The 18742-nt window shown below is 43.0% G+C and overlaps 1 protein-coding gene and 1 pseudogene across 9 annotated transcripts in view; one reads left to right on the top strand and one right to left on the bottom strand.

Annotated features, from left to right (window-relative positions):
• Positions 1 to 18742, top strand: part of CA8 (carbonic anhydrase 8) — a 219301-nt gene that overhangs the window by 156288 nt on the left and 44271 nt on the right. The window lies entirely within an intron of this gene.
• LOC131744175 (ubiquitin-conjugating enzyme E2 variant 2 pseudogene) lies at positions 4087 to 18464 on the bottom strand (annotated as a pseudogene).

The following is an 18742-nucleotide window of genomic DNA, read 5'->3' as shown; positions in this document are numbered from 1 at the left end:
AACCGCAACAGTAATTAAAAGTCTGGTTTAACTCTGGTTAAAATTGGTAAGTTGGTTTTATTTGCCGAGAGAGAGAGAGAGAGAGAGAGAGAGAGAGAGAGAGAGAGAGAGAGAGAGAGAGAGTTTTAGAGAGTCATTCTCTTGTCTGAAGAATTCTCTCCCCTACTTATCTTCTTAGCCAACTCCAGCTCTTTCTTCAGTATCTAGTTAGAGTATCACTTCTTCCATGAGACTTTTTCTGAGTTCCTTACCTAAGCACAATTAATTTCTTCCTCTTCTGTGCTCCCAGTGTCCTTGATGGGTTGCTGCTGTGACACTGATCGCATGCATTATAACCTTTAGTGTTTAAAGAGTCCTTCTCACTGAGTGTGGGCTCCTGTTATGGACTGAAATATTTGTGATCCCTGCCCCCCCAATCAAATTCATATGTTGAAACTCTACCCCCTGATGTGATGGTATTAGGAGGTGGAGCCTTTGGGAGGTGATTAGGATTAGAAGAAGTCATGAAGGTGGGGCCCTCATGAGTGGAATTAGTGCCCTGATAAGAGTCCAGAGAGAGTTTGCTTCTCCCTGCTTTTTGCCGGGTGAGGACACAGGAAGACTGCCGTCTCCAAGCCAGGAAGTGTGCCCTCACCAGACACCAGATCTGTTGGCACCTTGATCTTGGACTTCCCAGCCTCCAGAAGTGGGAGAAATAAATTCTGTTGTTTAAGCCTCCAGTCTATGATAATTTGTTACTGCAGCCCGAGCTAAGACAACTCCTGAAGAAAGAGTCTCCCTTTCACTCTCCGTGTTACTTCCAACATTAGTGCAGAGCCAGGTACATCAGAGACAACCCACATTGGTGAAATTGAAGGATGTCTCTGTTGTTCATATTTATTTCTATAAGGACCGCAGTTCTCTCCTGGCAAATAGCCCATTGGTGTCAAGTAATAGTACATTTCAGGGGCTGCCGAAACACCAGTCTTCCTTATCTGTCTTTCCCAACTGCACATACATAAGTATGGAATTGCTCCTGGCCAGATACCACGTCCATACCTGCCTCATTGCCTGGAAGTCACTACTGTTTAACTTATATAAATGATATATGTGCCTTAAAGAATGAAGTTAGAGAAAGTATTTCTCAATGTTACTTTAATAATCATTAAAAAATTTCTTTTGAAAGCCCAAAATATCCCTTTCATTAAAAATACTCAGGTCTTAAAAGTGAAATAGTAGGACTTCCCTGGTGGCACAGTGGTTAAGAATCCGCCTGTCAGTGCAGGGAACACAGGTTCAAGCCCTGGTCCGGGAAGATCCCACATGCCGCGGAGCAACTAAGCCCATGTGCCACAGCTACTGAGCCTGCGCTCTAGAGCCCGCGAGCCACAACTACTGAGCCTGTGTGCCACAACTACTGAAGCCCACGCACCTAGAGCCCATGCTCTGCAACAAAGAGAAGCCACTGCAATGAGAAGCCCGTGCACCGCAACGGAGAGTAGCCCCTGCTCACCGCAACTAGAGAAAGCCCGCGCACAGCAACGAAGACCCAATGCAGCCAAAAAAAAAAAAAAAAAAAAAGTGAAATATTAAATGTTTTGAGGATGGAGGGGAAAACAGTTGCAGTGTGTTGAATAATATATGTGGTATGTGATGCCGAGGACAGTAAGAGGAGACAGCTTCTTTAAGACCTTGATGAGCAATGTTGGGTCTTCAAATGTTACCTTTCTAGGGGCTCTTTTTTCTCAGTTCCTACAGACATCCTGTCACTTCTAGTGCCTTGAAACAATTCAGCCCTGTCTCTGTGTCACCTCTGGCTGCTGCCCTGTCCTCACCCAGTGTCAAAGGGAAGAGTTCACACCAGAATATATCAAAGAGGAGGGAGGATACAAGACAATCCCCCATAATTAAACCTGCAGGGTAGTGGAGGGCCGAGGAGGGGAAGAAAAACATTGAGCTGTCAGGGCCTCGGCCCTGCCCTCTTCTTTGTGTTTGAAAAGCTTTTTCATCTCAACCAGCCTTCAAAGATCCAGTCTCATAATCAAAAATTTGGGGAGAGATGGGAGTCCTTGGGTAGGTGCCAGCTTCTGGAGGGGATTCAGTGACTTTGCCTGTGACACACAGAATTTACAGCCTTGGGAAGTTTCATGAGATTAGGGTAGTTGGTGATGTGTGCTCTTCGCCCCACAGTCGAATAGAATTTTGGACCCAACGTGCAGACTGGTCCTGCTACTTGGTGACGTTTTAACTGCCTTGGTCCATTAAGCACAGGTAATGGCTTGTGTTGAGTGGAGATTAAATTCTGGTGGTGAGGCTTTGTTTCTGCAGAAGTATTTATACTTATGATGATGGAATTTCTGACTACTTTTTCCAGAATAGGTGATGAATAATACTTGAATTCTTTGTTATCCCAGATTATCTCTGATCCAGTCCTCGAGAAAATACTTCTGTCAGTCATCTGACGTTCGTTTAGTGCTGCATCCTGTGGAGTGCATCATGAGTCTTTTGGGTGCACAGAGTTTGAGGGACATAGCTGTGAGTCAGGCGCTTTCTGTTTTGTTTTAATGGAGGCTGTGAAGAGTGAGCTGGGTTTTAAGGCGGAGAGGGCTGAGCTGGTGAAGGAGGGGAGAGAGGAACTCCACGTAGAATAGTCCGGGAGGGAATGAGTTGCCTAATGTGGGGATAAGTTTGTAACTTCCCACCATCCCCCCGTTCTGTACTGCCATCAGGGCCGCTTGGAACCCAAGGGCATAGCCAACAGGACAGTGGAGAGTGAGGGCACTGTTTACCCGGTGTGTGATTTTAAAAAATAATTTTTTAGGACAGTTTCCATATCTTATTTACATTTTAAGACTAACTTTAATCTCCAAAAGACACATCAATACGTATTTCCTTTTTGCTGATTTCACTTAAACGTAAATGGATGGTTCATTCAGCAACCATCTGTAAGCAAATAATTACCTTGTCTGTTACATATAACATGGGAATGGCTTTTGACAGAAGCTCATCAAGCTCCCCTCTTGACTTTTTAAAATTATAAATACAGGTATAAAAGTCATCCTGAATATATTTTTGATGCTACGAGTAGTCAGCACCCACATCACTTCAAAAATTAACACAGTTTGTGACATTAAACAATTTATTTATCTTAAAAAAGATTTATTTATTTAATTAATTTTTCTGGCTGCGTTGGTCTCAGTAGTGGCACACGGGGTCTTCATCGAGGCACGTGGAATCTTTTGTTGTGGCGTGTGAGCTCCTCTCTAGTTGTGGCACTTAGAGTCCCGAGCATCTGGGCTCTGCAGTTTGTGGCATGCAGGCTCTAGTTGAGGCACGTGAGCTCAGGAGTTGTGGCATGTGGGCTTAGTTGCCCCGCGGCATATGGGATCTTAGTTCTCTGACCAGGGAGCAAACCTGTGTCCCTTGCATTGTAAGGTGGATTCTTTACCACTGGACCACCAGGGAAGTCCCTAAACAATTTAAACTTCAGCTCTTGTACTCAGCAAAATAGATGCATGTCCTTTCTGCTTTTCCTTCCTGAACTTTGTAGTTTTCAGAAACACACATGCTTCCACAGCTACCTGACATTTTTCGCCATGCTTTCATCTTGTAACCGAATTCTATTATGAATACTCCAGCTTTCTGCTTAAATGATAGCACCTTAACAAGAGAAAAGAGAATTGTGCTGCATTTTTCTTCCTGTTACCTGAGAACATAACGGGTTTGCATGTGTTAACTATATTCTTACAAATGTCTGGGTGATGTCTACCAGCTGGAATTCTTAATGTGTGGGTATTTTGCATCGAGATACTTAATCAAGACAGCAAACGTGGGCTTCCGTGGTGGCGCAGTGGTTGAGAGTCCGCCTGCCGATGCAGGGGACACGGGTTCGTGCCCCGGTCCGGGAAGATCCCACGTGCCGCGGAGCGGCTGGGCCCGTGAGCCATGGCCGCTGGGCCTGCGCGTCCGGAGCCTGTGCTCTGCAACGGGAGAGGCCACGACAGTGAGAGGCCCGCGTAACGCAAAAAGAAAAAAAAAAAAAAAAAAAAAGACAGCAAATGTGAGTAGAAGGTTGTTGATTTAAAACAAGGATGGGATCCAATCAAATTAATTCCTGTATGTTTGTCCTTCTGGCGGTTGTGGTAGCTGCATGTTTTCTTTGGATGGCATTAGATGTCTTAGCTCTTGAACTACAACTTTAATGCTGTATGAATGTTGTGATTTTGCTAATAGCAGTATTCTTTCTGCATTCACCATATCACTAGAATTATTTTTTCTATTCATGTTAATTTTGTTACAAATCTAATTAATGGAGGAACTTCCAGGTATTTAGGTTCAAATTCAACTTTCAGTCTATGTATTGTGTTTTTGTCATTTTGTATGTGGAGACTGTCATGTTCTTTGCTACTTCAAGGTAGCCTAACTGTATAACTCCTGGTAAATTATGATTAATCTTTGCACATGAATAGCTGCTTTCATACTGCTATGGGAAAGTACATCCCAGGCATTTAGATTTTGTGCTGGAGCAGCAAAATTTTTTTAAAAAATTGGGGGTTTAGGGAGACCAACAGAGTGGCCAAGTTTTATTTTTTTCAAGTAACATTATAACTCTGCTGTCCCTATCAGTTTGTAAAGAGAAGATCTCTAATTTAATAGCTAAATGTAGGAAGGATATGGTCTCAGAATAAACACAGGCCTATACATTTTTAAAAAAATTTCTTTATTTTTAAGTAATTTATTTTTGTCTGCATTGGGTCTTCGTTGCTGCGTGTGGGCTTTTCTCTAGTTGTGGTGAGCGGGGGCTACTCTTCGTTGAGGTGTGCGGGCTTCTCATTGTGGTGGCTTCTCTTGTTGCAGAGCACGGGTTCTAGGCTCATGGGATTCAGTCGTTGTGGCACGCGGGCTCAGTAGTTGTGGCACACAGGCTTAGCTGCTCCGCGGCATGTGGGATCTTCCCCGTCCAGGGCTCGAACCCGTGTCCCCTGCATTGGCAGGCGGATTCTTAACCACTGCGCCACCAGGGAAGTCCCTAGGCCTATGCATTGAATAGATTGAGCTTTTAACGAACTCCCTACATTATTGCTGTTTGTCTCATTTCACTCCAGACGAATGATAGTTTTATTAGGACGGGCGCTGATCCTGCCCACAGACCAGCTGGAGATCGTGTATGGCAGGTTTGACTTTCTTGCCCTTTGGGCCTAAAAGTTTACAATTTGAGAGTGAATTATCAAGACAGCACAGCATATTGTAGGGCAGACTCTTATCTTTATTTACATTGTATTTAAAGAGCAGGTCTTGCTCTGTGTACTCTGAAGGGCTCGGTGATAATTGAGCCACATACCAGCTGTTTATGGAAAGCTGAGTGCATTAGATAGAGTTCCACTGTGCAGAGCAGGAGTCTTTAGTTGTGAAGAGTCCAGATCTTGGTTGCAAAATAGGCCAACAAAACATTATGAAGAATGTATCTCATAATAAAGTGCCAATCCTGAATATTATACCTTACCCCCCCGCCGCCCCGCAATGTCCTGGGTTTCCAGATATCCTGCATTTCTTCTTTCCTTTTCAGGGAGATAGTAGTGTCTGCTATTTAAGTGTTCTTTTAGTGAAAAAGACCTGGCTTTTGGGCTGCTGCCCTCCAAGTGGTTTGCATATTCATTTGACAGAAAGATATTTATTTTTATTTTTATTTTTTTTTCGGTATGCGGGCCTCTCACTGTTGTGGCCTCTCCCATTGCGGAGCACAGGCTCTGGACGCGCAGGCTCAGCGGCCATGGCTCACGGGCCCAGCCGCTCCGTGGCATGTGGTACCTTCCCGGATCGGAGCACGAACCCGTGTCCCCTGCATTGGCAGGCAGATTCTCAACCACTGCGCCACCAGGGAAGCCCAAGATATTTATTTTTATTTATTAGTTTTACTACTCTGAAGAGATACCAGGAAGAGTTTGCCCTGTGAATAGTGAATTGATGATCTTTTCAAGTTATTTGGTTTCCACAGGCATCCCATGTTGAGCTTCGAGTTTGTGAACCTCTTCCAAAACAGAGACTTCCATTGCCTTTTCCAAGGAAATGTAATAGGGTGACTTCAGTGAGTTAGACTATCATGCGGGGGCTTCCCTGGCGGTCCAGTGGTTAGGACTCTGTCCTTCCACTGCAGGGGGCACGGGTTTGGTCCCTGGTCAGGGAGCTAGGATCCTGCATGCTGCGTAGCACGGCCAGAACAAACCCCCCAAACAAAACCATCATGAGGATTAGACATATAAGGCATATAGATAATTTGTTTGTTAAAAGAACTTCAGAGATCACCTAGAAAAGTTGTATCGAACTCACTTTGCAAACTCCTGTTTAACCTCGGAGAAATCTGGGGCTCCAAAAACTTAAGAGTCACAGAGCATCTTATAGGAAACCATGATGTATGGCCTGGATGAAGAAGAGTGTCTTTTGTTTAAATAAATATTCCATTTGAGAATTATCCCTTACTACTGGTCTTGTCTCTGGTGGTTTAGCTGGAAGGAGCAACACCACAGTCTCCGCCGCCCCTGGGAGGGCTTTTATATCTGCATGCAGCCCCACTTAGAGATGAGCATGTTTTACCCTTGCTCGGAAGGGTTCTAGTGAAGCTGTGGCCTTGTGCCTGGGTCTTACAGGCTGTGAAGACAAAGCTCAGATGGGCTTTATGAAGGTACAGGGGTATGTGGTCTCGAAGGCAGAACCTTGCTGCCCCCTGAGAATTGGGGTGGATTTAACGGACCATCTAGTTCTGCCCTCCCCCCCGCCTCCCGCCCCCGCAACCCACTCTGCCGAGATGCGCCGCGAGGTCTGGGGGGGAAGTGACTGGTTCCGGAAAGGACAGAGGACACATGAGACCTGTGACCTGACCTCTGCTCTGAGGGATGCTTTTTCCACCTTCCGAAGCCAATGCTTACTAGGAAAAGCAGCTCTAGTTTTGAGATTTTATTTGCCACGGTAGTTATGACTTTGTATTGAGATAGCTTTAATGGGAAGAAAAGGGGACCTTGCCATTAAGAGGAGGTAAGACGGACCCTAAAGGAAACAATTCCACATTTGGATGTTCAGCTTCTCTGGGAAGTGTTATCATTTTGACCAGAAACAGGACTCTGATTATAATGATTATTATCATTTGGGTATCCTGGAATTGCCCACAGCACTAGCAGATCGAGCCTCACCCATAAGCAGATGAAGGGATTAGATCCCTGTGCTGTGGCCCCTTCAGTGATCGTAATTGTGGGAACTCCCTCTCCCATCTGGGTAAAGAAAAATAAAAACAAATTTTATGTTTCCTGAATTCTAATGAACACTTGTCTTTTTATTCCATAAAAATCATGGCTCCTGCTTTGATTCAGCATGTTTGTTTATTTTTCATTTATTAAAATGTATTTGGAGCAGAAACCTCACAGTTTAACGAGTAGAAGACAAGTGATAGTGGTGAACGCACAGAAATGTTCTCTTAGTGGTACCACATGATATGGCAGTCTGCCGTTTCCTCTTAGAAATGGAATTGTGTAAGACCAACTTGACCTTTAAGTAGTCACTTTGAAGCTACCTTCAATTTTATATTTGTAAGGATTTCTTGTAGTAGATTATTCATTGTCATTATTTGAGGGTGTATGAGAGATTTTTTGGCAAACTAACTGAAAGAAAACATTAATATGGTAGCTGACTTTACTATGTAAGGTAAATTTGTGCAAAACGAAAAATTAGTTCCTATAAACAAATATGATATATAATGAACTTATAGGTGGTTATAGACTTGCTGCCTGTAGAAAATATTTTAAATTGGGTTCTTACAGATCGAAATCCTCCAGTAAAATACATCTTCTCTTAATAGGCCCTCCAATAAAAATAGACTCTGGTTTAAATATGTAGTTCATAACCAAGTGGCCATCTTTAACTCATCTCCATCCATTCTTCCATTTGTCCATCTGTCTGTTTATCCATCCGTTCATTCATTCAATCAACAGGTATTTCTTGGGAACCAGCTGTTCAGGCCGTGGGCTGAGTGATAGGCGTATAGAGTCGAGGGCAATGGACAACTCGTGGCATTTTTGTTACACTGGGCGAGGCCAAACGCAGTGTTCATAATTTGTCTCCTCCCCCTTTTCTCTAAATCGATGAGTGTGTACAAGACTTAATTGAGTGTTTCTGTGCCATGTAAGGGGCCTCACCCCCTCTATCCTGTCTATATAGTATACAAATTCCAACTATTTAAAGCTAATTAGAGGCAGATTTTTTAAAAATTAGTTTTTATTGGAGTCTAGTTGATTTACAATGTTATGTTAGTCTCTGCTGTACAGCAAAATGAATCAGCTATACATATACATATATCCACTCTTTTTTAGATGCTATTCCCATATAGGTCATTACAGAGTGTTGAGTAAAGTTCCCTGTGCTATACGGTAGGTTCTTATTAGTTATCTATTTTATGTATAGTAGTGTGTCTATGTCAATCCCAGTCTCTCAATTTAACCCCCACCCCTCCTCTTCCCCCTTGGTAACCATAAGTTTGTTTTCTACATCTGTGACTCTGTTTTGTAAATAGGTTGATTCGTACCATTTTTTTAGGATTCCACATATAAGCAATATCAAATGATATTTGTCTTTGTCTGACTGACTTCACTCAGTATGCCAATCTCTAGGTCCATCCATGTTGCTGCAAATGGCACTTTCCTTCTTTTTTATGGCTAAGTACTATTCCATTGTATATATGCACCACGTCTTCTTTATCCATTCATCTCTTGATGGACATTTGGGCTGCTTCCATGTCCTGGCTATTGTAAATCGTGCTGCAGTGCACACTGGGGTGCATGTATCCTTTTGAATTATGGTTTTCTCTGGTTATATCTAGAGGAAGACTTCTGAAGACATTTATTAGAAAGCCAATAGGTTATTTGAGATATAAATTATTGTCAGCTAAATGAAATACTTATCGACTAGTTTGCAAACGGCACTGTGCTAGGTACAACGCTGTTATAGGTAGTTGTAAGCTAGAGTAGGATAACCTAAGAACATTAGGATTGGTGAGAGACAGGAAAGGAGAGTGTTGATGGTGAGGAAGAGTCGGGAAAGGTCTAGGTTCTGGGAAGCAGCTGGAGAACGTGGCAGCAGTACTGCCGCCTTGATTAACAGTGGAACCTTGTGGGAGGGAGTCAGGATGGTGTAGCTGGAAAGAGGAAGTGATGGGGGACGTCATTGTGGTTGTGATGATAAAAATCTAGTGAAAATATCGTGAGGGGGAAACCAAAAGCGTTTTTTGTTCATACAGGTAAGAAATGCAGAGACTATGAATGGAGAAAAAAGTTTTGTGTGTTTTTTTTAAACCCCTACTCCCCTGAATACATTATCTTCTACAACTCTCGTCAGTATGTCATTTCCTGGTCATTTTTCCTGACACATCTCTTTATGATTGCTATGCGTGCATATGCAGTAGAATTTATATTATCAGCTTATTTTGTAGTGAAAATCAAGTAAATATTTCCTGTGTAAACAGTGTGATTAAACTTCTATGAATAGAAGGATGTTAAGGGATTTTTAGCTTCATAAGATCTTAACCAGTATAAAAACTGCATACGTTTTTCTGGTTGTTTTTCTTTTATCTTTTTCTTTTTGGATTTAAGAATGATAGGTTAAAAATGGCACAGTGAAGTTATTATTAGTAAGATAATTTTGCCCTGGCCACTGCTTTGCTGTGCTTGAACACATTTTTCCTTTCAGCTTCGTAAGGCTACACACAACAAAAACTCACTATGGAATCCTAGAGCAAAGTAGCATGAAGCCTATGGGAAACTGGACTTTTTGGTGCCATGGTCCCCTGGGAGGCATCCTGCTCTGGTGACATAGAATATCAGTCAGGGAGGGCTACACTCTGACTCCAGTTCACCATGGTGCTTGCTGTTGGAGTTCTGTGTGGTTGTTTAACCTCAGTTCCTTCATTGGTGCATAAGGATAATACAATTGTTCCCACCCTTGTGAAACTTAGGGAGAGGCTGTAAAAATTAATGGTATACCTTTGGAAGCACCATTCACTGAATATGGTGGTGGAAAATAGTGTTATTAATTACAGAATCTGGTATTAAAGTGTTTCCTAAAAGCATTTTAAGGGCATAATTAGTGTTGGATGCAAATGTTGTAACATGGGACAGTACAGTTGTTTTTTTTTAAGAAGGCTTGAAATGAGTAGAAATGAAGAAATCCAGATTTTAAACTGTTGATTATAAACATTACAAACATTAAGTAGTAAAGAAAGACATCTGTAATGATAAGACCTGATGAATGAAAGGTGGACTTTTTTTTTTTTTTTTATCAATTCACGCAGTGGTCCCAAACCTTTTCGGCACCAGGGACAGGTTTAGTGGAAGACGATTTTTCCACGGATGACGGTGGCGGGGTGGGGGGATGGTTTCAGGATGATTCAAGGGCATTACACTTATTGTGCACTTTATTTCTATGATTATTACATTGTACTATTTAATGAAATAACTATACAACTCACCATAACGCTGACAGGAGGAAGAGCTCAGGCGGTAACGCAAGCCATGGGGAGCGGCTGTCAATACAGATGAAGCTTCGCTCGCTCGCCCGCTGCTCACCTCCTGCTGTGCAGCCCGCTTCCTAACAGGCCACCGACCGGTACCGGTCTGTGACCTGGGGGTTGGGGACCCCTGAATTAATGTTTTCACTTGGGCACCCTAGGGCAAGTGCATCCTCTAAACCTGGCTCAATGAATCACTTAGCGCTCTGGATGAGAGAGTTTATTCAGTGGAAACCAATTTATTTGGCTTCAGAGTTCGTGTAGTTCCCATGAATGTTCCTTGGTGGGTCTATAAGTTGGTGGGTTCTCGGGGAGATCCCATACAGAGATGGCCTCTCCCCAGCCTGAGCTCTGCGCAAATAGGAAATAGACATTGTGAGAGTCATCAGATGATGGAGAGCAAAGCATCACCTTTATTATGGATGAAGGACACCGGAGACAGCTTAGTATGAGGGAGTCAGCCTGCTCAGTTATAGTCAGTGGGTGGAGGGAGGCGAGATAGGAGGGAAGGAAGGGAGGTGAGCAGGTGGGGGGCGGTGAGAGGTGCCAGGCTGGGTTTATTAGCCTCTCTCTAAGCCTAGCTCAAATTTCAAGAGAGGAGTAAAGAGGAGGGTGGAGTTGGTTGAAGGAGTGATGAGGAAGGCTCAGCTTTCTTTAGGGAAAATCCCTCTTTATGGGAACAAGGAACAGAGAAGAGGTACTTCCTGTTATTAAGACCCAACTCTTCAGAATTCTCCCTTTAAAGTTCTATGGCTCTGGACACTAGCACGAGACCAGCCGCATCTGGGCATCAGAGAAGGAAGTCCTGTTTCCTTTTACTGCAGGTCTGTCCCTTTTAACCACCTGGGGCCACACCCCTTTCTGCCTGCGGCTCCATTGTACCTAACACCGTGGCACAGTTTTCCACTTTCTAGAAGGAGCTGGGGCTTGGAGTGAGCCAGGATTTTGAAGCATGTGTAGGATTTAATTTTTTTCTTTCTGATTCACTTGGGTGGGTTTTTGCCCAGTTCACCATCTCAGCTGTTGTTTAAACCCAAGATATAACTGAGGGCAGTTTATGGATGTTTCTCTTTTCAAAACTTGTGACCCAGGTCCAGGGCTGAAATCATTAATCCTGTTCCGAATTGGGGTTGTTCGGCTCTGGAAATATTTTACAGTAATTTTTAAACACAAATATCACGTATTCACCTTGTGATGGAGAACAAATATTACAGATTTTTATCAGTGGGCATTGTTGCTAATTAGCTTATCAGCCCTGACATGCTTTAACTGTGTTCCCAATCTTGCGGTTTTCTAACTGATCTAGAGCTCGACTGTGTTTGGTCAGTGGCTTGGGTCCTAGTGGGATAAAGGCTGTAGCGATTTCTGCTACCTTTTCCTCATCTGGGCTCAGTGGACTATTTTGTAGCTCTTGAGCAAGTGAGAAGAAAGACATTGCCAAGTTTTGAGTCTGTTAGGAAGGCAAGATGGTGGAGTGATATATACCATTCGGTTAGCAAACATTGGTTAAGTGTCTGTATTTATGGCCAAACTCAGTGAGAAATATAAAAGGTAAGAAGACAGCATTTGTTTTTGTTGTTGTTTTATATTTTAATTTTACTGGAGTATAGTTGATTTACAGTGTAGTGATTCAGCTATACATATATCAGTAGATGTAGTCATTCTTTTTTGGATTCTTTTCTCCTATAGGTTATCACAGAATACTGGGTAGAGTTCCTGGTGCTATATAGTAGGTCCAGGTTGGTACCTACCTTATATATAGCAGTGTATGTGTGTTATCCCAAGCTCCAGATTTCTCCCTCCCTCCCAGGTTTCCCCTTTGATAACCATAAGTTTGTTTTCAATATCTGTCTGTTTCTGCTTTGTAAATAAGTTCATTTGTATCTTTTTTAAAAATTAAATTCCACATATGAGTGATATCATATATTTGTCTTTGTCTGACTTCACTGAGTATGATCATCTCCAGGTCCATCCATGTTGCTGCAAATGGCATTATTTCGTTCTTTCTTATGGCCTAGTAGTATGCCATTGTATATATGTACCACGTCATCTTTATCCATTCCTCCGTCAGTGGACATGTAGGTTGCTTCCATGTCTTGGCTGTTGTAAATAGTGCTGCAGTGAACACTGGGGTGCAGGTATCCTTTTGGTTTATGGTTTTCTCCAGATATCTGTCCTGGTGTGAGATTGCTGGATCATGTGGTAACTGTAGTTTTAGTTTTTTAAGGAACCTCCGTACTGTTCTCCATAGTGGCTGCACCAATTTACATTCCCACCAGAAGTGTAAGAGGGTTCCCTTTTCTCCACACTCTTTCCAGCATTTACTGTTTATAGACTTTAAAAAAAAAAATTGGGGTATAGTTGCTTTACAGTGTGTTAGTTTCTGCTGTGCAACAAAGTGAATCATCTTTATGTATACATATATCCCCTCCCTCTTGGGCCTCCCCCACCTGTTTTACACATGGCAGTGCACATTCGTCAATCCTAATCTCCCAATTCATCCCACCCCACCCCCTGTGTCCACACATCTGTTCCCTGTGTCTCTATTCCTGCCCTGCAAATAGGTTCATCCATACCATTTTTCTAGATTCCACATACATGCATTAATATGCGATATTTGTTTTTCTCTTTCTGACTTACTTCACTCAGTATGACAGACTCGAGGTCCATCCATATCTCTACACATGACCCACTCTCATTCCTTTTTTTTTTTTTTTTTGCGGTACGCGGGCCTCTCACTGTTGTGGCCTCTCCCGTTGTGGAGCACAGGCTCCGGACGTGCAGGCTCAGCGGCCATGGTTCACGGGCCCAGCCGCCGCGCAGCACGTGGGATCTTCCCGGACTGGGGCATGAACCCGTGTCCCCTGCATCGGCAGGCGGACTCTCAACCACTGCGCCACCAGGGAAGCCCCAGCTCTTTTTTATTCACCATTATGTTTAGAGATTCATGTGCATTGCAGTGTGTACTTTTTGTTTACTTGTTCTCATGTGTGGTATTTCATTATGTGAATTTTCCATAGTATATTTTTTCAAATGTTGATAGATGTTTGGATTGCATTCAGATCTGATCTGTTAGAATGGAGTTTCTCTGAATATTCTAGCCTTTTGGTGAACATATACTTAGGAGTATATCTGGGGTTACAGGGTGGTCAGAGTTCAGTTCTAGCGGACTCTGTCAAGTAGTTCACCAAAGTGGCTATAGTAATCCACGCTCTTACCAGTTTTTGAATCTCTTTTTAGGAACTAGCAAACGTTGTCCCAGAAATCTTCCTCACCTCCACCCTCAAATGGAATTCCCTCATGTATCTTTGGCCAGAACTTCTGTGCACACAGTTTCCTGAAACAGTCATTTCAAGGGAAAAGACGAGGCTGGAATCGTCTTGGCTTAGTCAAGATTCACCCCATGGGGCTGGGGAGGGGTCCAGCCTTCCCACTAGCACTTGACCTGCTGCTGTGTAAATGCAGTTGGCTTTCTGTTTGCCTGGAAGAAAGGATGTTGAGGGGAAGTCAGCTGTGTCTCCTGAGAGAAGGAACATCCAGTTAAACCATTTAGATGCCTATCTGAAAAAGTGGCTTTTTGTTCTACAAGATAACTCTTCTGGAATTATCTTGAAAATTTACCAGGCTTTTTAGTTTCAGGGTAGCTAAATATAGTAAGTGCTCAATAACTATTTTCTATAGTGATTATATTTTTCTCGCTTTAATTTACATTTTTATACCTATATGTTTTCAGTAGGGCTGCCATTATGAATTGAATGTCCACCTTGGTACAGTGATGCTAGTCCTTACGTCCTTACGTGTATCTCCATCACAATGCCTTATTGAAAATGGGCTATGAAGTGCTCATTTATAAAGCTTTCCCATTTTCCCAGAAACACATTTTTATTGAACTTTTATTCCTGTTAAAGGCTTAATAGCAAATTCATTAAAAATATCTAGTACTGGGCTTCCCTGGTGGCGCAGTGGTTGAGAGTCCGCCTGCCGATGCAGGGGACACGGGTTCGTGCCCCGGTCCGGGAAGATCCCACATGCCGCGGAGAGGCTGGGCCCGTGAGCCATGGCCGCTGAGCCTGTGCGTCCGGAGCCTGTGCTTGTCAACGGGAGAGGCCACAACAGTGAGAGGTCCGCGTACCGGAAAAAAAAAAAAAAAAAAATCTAGTACTGTGTTATATAAAAGCAAAGATAATAAAACAACTGTATACCTCTATAATAATTTTAGATGCAAAATTATCTTCCGAGTTATGTTGCTTTATTTATTTAAATATTTAATTGTTTTTAATTTTGGTTGTGCTGGGTCTTCGTTGCTGTGCGCGGGCTTTCTGTAGTTGTGGTGAGTAAGGACTACTCTTTATTGCGAAGTGTGGGCTTCTCACTGCGGTGGCTTCTCTTGGTTCTAGGTGCATAGGCTTCGGTAGTTATGGCACACGGGCTTCAGTAGTTGTGGCACACAGGCTTAGTTGCTCCACGGCCTGTGGGGTCTTCCCGGACCAGGGCTCAAACCCATGTCCCCTGCATTGGTAGGCGGATTCTTAACCACTGCGCCACCAGGGAAGTCCAGCTATGTTGCTTTAGAGCAAGAAAGGCTCTTGCTTTTCTGAGGGACCCATCTCAGTGAGTATACATACACATGAAAATAGAGTTTTGTTCTTTAATATATTTCATTTCTCTAAGACACATATGCTATCAGTAATGAAAACTTCCAGAAAGCAGTGATTTTGTTTCTATTATTTGAATTTGTATAGGGTTTTGGAGGACAGTTTTGGATGGCCAAGATGATAAAGGCTTTGAGTAGTGGAGCGTATGTACTGGTCAGACAGCAGTGACTCCCTGGACCAGGGGAATCAGGAGTCTCTGTAAAACAGAGACTCCCCCAAGTCCTGGAGAGGCAGGCCCAGGGGTAGGCAAGATCGGGCATAAGCAAAGTCCTCATTTCCTAACTGGTGTTCCCATATCTGCCCTCTGAGCATCTAAAGCACTTCAGCATTGCTGATTATACATTTTGGATTATGTGCAATGTGTAATCATCTTGTTTTAGAAATGCTTTTCCCCCTGTGTCAGAATGAGCTGTACAGAATTACAGTGTATTGCTATGTAAATGTAGGTGAAGTTTCCTATCTGAATTGCGCTTTTCTGGTGCACACCCACTGATGTCTTTCCTGTTCTTGGCTGACCTTTTTTGACCTGAGCTGTTTTGGTACAAGTTCCACATCAGTCAAGGAAATTGATGCTTTACCTTATCACAGCGTTGAAAAGAAACTTGGACCCTGTGTTTTAGGTCAGTAATAAGTCAAAATCCAATTTTCTAGAATGTCCTTTAAAATAATTTGATTCATATTTGGTTCCCTAGAGCCCTGCTCCTGTGTTGGCAGGAAAGTTTTACACAAAGCTCTGGGAAGCACAGTCCCCTTTAATTAGCACTGAGCAGTGATGTGGTTTGTGGTGAGTTTGCTAAAGAATGGTTCTTTGTGCAACTGTCTTGAGCAACAAGTGAGTTCGATTAATTCGTTATGATTTCAAAGTTAATAACAAAACTTGTATAAATAAGGAAGCCCTTTGTGGGAAAAAGCATAGGTGTCAGTCTTTACAGAACTTTTTGTCCATAAGATTAGGGCAGCCTTCCTGTGTTCTCATCTAGTTGTGTAGCCTGTCAGAGTTCCCTCTTCTCACAATAATTCGAAGATGCAAGGTGTTTATATTGTTGGAAAGTTTTCTGTCCCTTGCATTTTCTCATAGCCACGAAGTTAATGCAAGGTTCATCTCACTGCAGTTCTCAGGGGATTGTGGGGGCAGTGTTCACACTTTTGAAGGCCATCCTTGGGCCAGGCACACGCCATATCTTATTTAATCATTAAAACATCCCTTAGAGGTAGATGTTATGTCTGTGTTTCAGGTGAATAATCAGGTCAAGAGGCATTAAATAAGTTGCCCGAGGTTACATTGGTAATGGCTGAGACCCAGACCAGCTGCCATTGTTTTCCCTCTACAATATGTGCCTTCTCATATTTCTAATAAAATGGTCCTCATTTTTGCCCTAGATAATTGCCATTCAAAAAGTGAAAGCCTCTGAGTATGCTGTGTTCACAGACAAGTACCTTTCCAGGTACAGTGAGGATTAAAATGGATTTTCTTCAACATTTTCAGATAAATGCATTTTATTATAAATCGTAATCTTTTGAATATTGTAATTGGATTAAAAAATATTGTTCCTGAAAATTAGGTTATTAGGCAATGTACTAGGGTATATAAATTTGGAGGGTGAAAATTGACAGTGATATTTCACAGAGAAATGAGATAGTTCTGAATTTTAAATACAATTAAGATTGCTTTCTATGTGTTCTTCCTGCTAAAAAGAGCTTAGTACTATAATTTTTATCACCAACTCACCTGAAACAGTTAATACATAATAAGCCAAATTTGCCACACTTTCAAAGGTTATAGAAAGACATATTCTTGTAGTGCATTGCGAGGACTGTGCCCTATGGACAGAGAGAAGCCTCTGATGAACTTTCCCAGGCGGACAGTATGACGTAACTGCAAGGTGGAGTCTTCAATGAATTTGAAAAGCCAATCTTGGAGGCATGGAGGCTACTTAAGAGACCTGGGCCGTACTTCTAGCAATAGGTCGTGCATATCTAAAGTAAGGAGTTGCTCGTGGGAGGAAGCTGAGTGGATGGATTTGGGAGGTGGTAAGGAGGTAGAAAATGTCAGCACATAGTTCTTTTTTTTTTTTGGATTTTGTAAAACTCTTTGTATGAATCAACTTTACATATGAATTTCTATAAATACACATACAGAATTTCTTTTCTGTTAAAGTTGCCTATAATTTCTTCAATTTTGTAGATTTCTGAGAATGAATAGAATGTTCTTTGCCTGGTCGTCGCTCTTATTTTTTAGTGTGAACACTGGCTTTCACTAAGGCCTTTTCAACTCCTTGGTCTCCTTCTGTTCTGAACACACCTCTAAATGAATGCTCTAGCGAGGGTTAAGCACTTTGAGCAGTGATATTAGAGCAAGCTCTCAAAGTTCTCTAATAAAGAAATATTTAAACATATTTCCTTCACATTCACGTGGCTATATTTCTTAGTTGTAGAAGTTGCAGGACCTAGTTCTTGGTTGTTTGTAAGGGAAGAAGAGGACAGAAGAGGTTTGTGGCTTGGGTCCATTAACAGAGCTAGGAACAAAGAGGGAGACAGAGGTCTGAGGGATGGTGGAGGGACTTCAATTTTGAAATGCTAACAATAAAATATTTCAGTAGGCGGTTTAGTAGAGGGATCTAGACTCGGGACAGAGATTTGGTTAAAGATGTTGACTTTGGAGTCATGGGCATCTAGGTGACAATGGAAGACATGGGGTCACCCAGCAAGAATATGCTTAATGAGAAGAGAGGAGGTGAGAGGATGAAGCCCCACTGGCGCCACCCCTTGGGGGGTGTCAGGGGAAGGAAACCAGTAGAGAAGCCTGAGATGAAACTGGTATTGAGGAGGTGGAACCCCACAGAGTGTGGTGCAAGGCATGCATGGGGAGGGGCGGTTCCAGAACAGGCGGGTCTCAGAGGCTGTAGAGCCGTCAAGTCAGCCCAAGCCAGAGACGTGAGTTAGAAGAAGGTTCTGGTGAACTTGGGGAGAGCAGTTCCACTAAAGCGATAATCGGATGAGAGATGGATTTCGGGGGATCGTGGAGGAAATGGGCAGGGAGGGACTGTCAAAGGGGAGCATAGAGAAGTTTTTGAAAAAGTCTGCTGTGAAGAGAAAGTAGTAGGAAGGATTTGAGGTCAAGGAGTTGTGTTTGTTTCATAAGATGAGAAAAATCTGCACATATTTAAATGTTGATGGTAAGGAGCTAATTAGAGAGGGAGGCGTCTGACCACAGAACTGGTGGAGCAAGGCCCCTCGCTGGGGCCAGGGAAGAACCGAGCAGACGCAGGTGCTGACTCGGGCATTGCGTCGGGAGGAAGGAGGGGAGGATGGCAGGATGTCCGGGCAGGAAGCAGAGACAGTTCCCTTTCCCATGGTTTTGTTTTCACTTCCAGGCAGGAGACCCTGCTGTTGGAATATTAGCGATGTTTTCGAGGGGCTGCAAACTGGTCGCCTTTGGGGCTGGATTTACGGCTGGATCCCGTTGGCGCTGTGTTTTTTAAATGTGGGAGTTTAAGCACCGTTGGGGAGGGCACCGATTTCCCTGTTTCACGGCTCCTCTCTCCTGCTCCATCCCACCTTT

The sequence above is a fragment of the Kogia breviceps genome, chromosome 17 (genome assembly GCF_026419965.1).
Source record: "Kogia breviceps isolate mKogBre1 chromosome 17, mKogBre1 haplotype 1, whole genome shotgun sequence".
In the NCBI taxonomy this organism is placed as follows: domain Eukaryota; kingdom Metazoa; phylum Chordata; class Mammalia; order Artiodactyla; family Physeteridae; genus Kogia; species Kogia breviceps.
The sequence above is the reverse complement of the archived record's forward strand: the minus strand, read 5'-3'. Positions and strand labels throughout refer to the sequence as shown.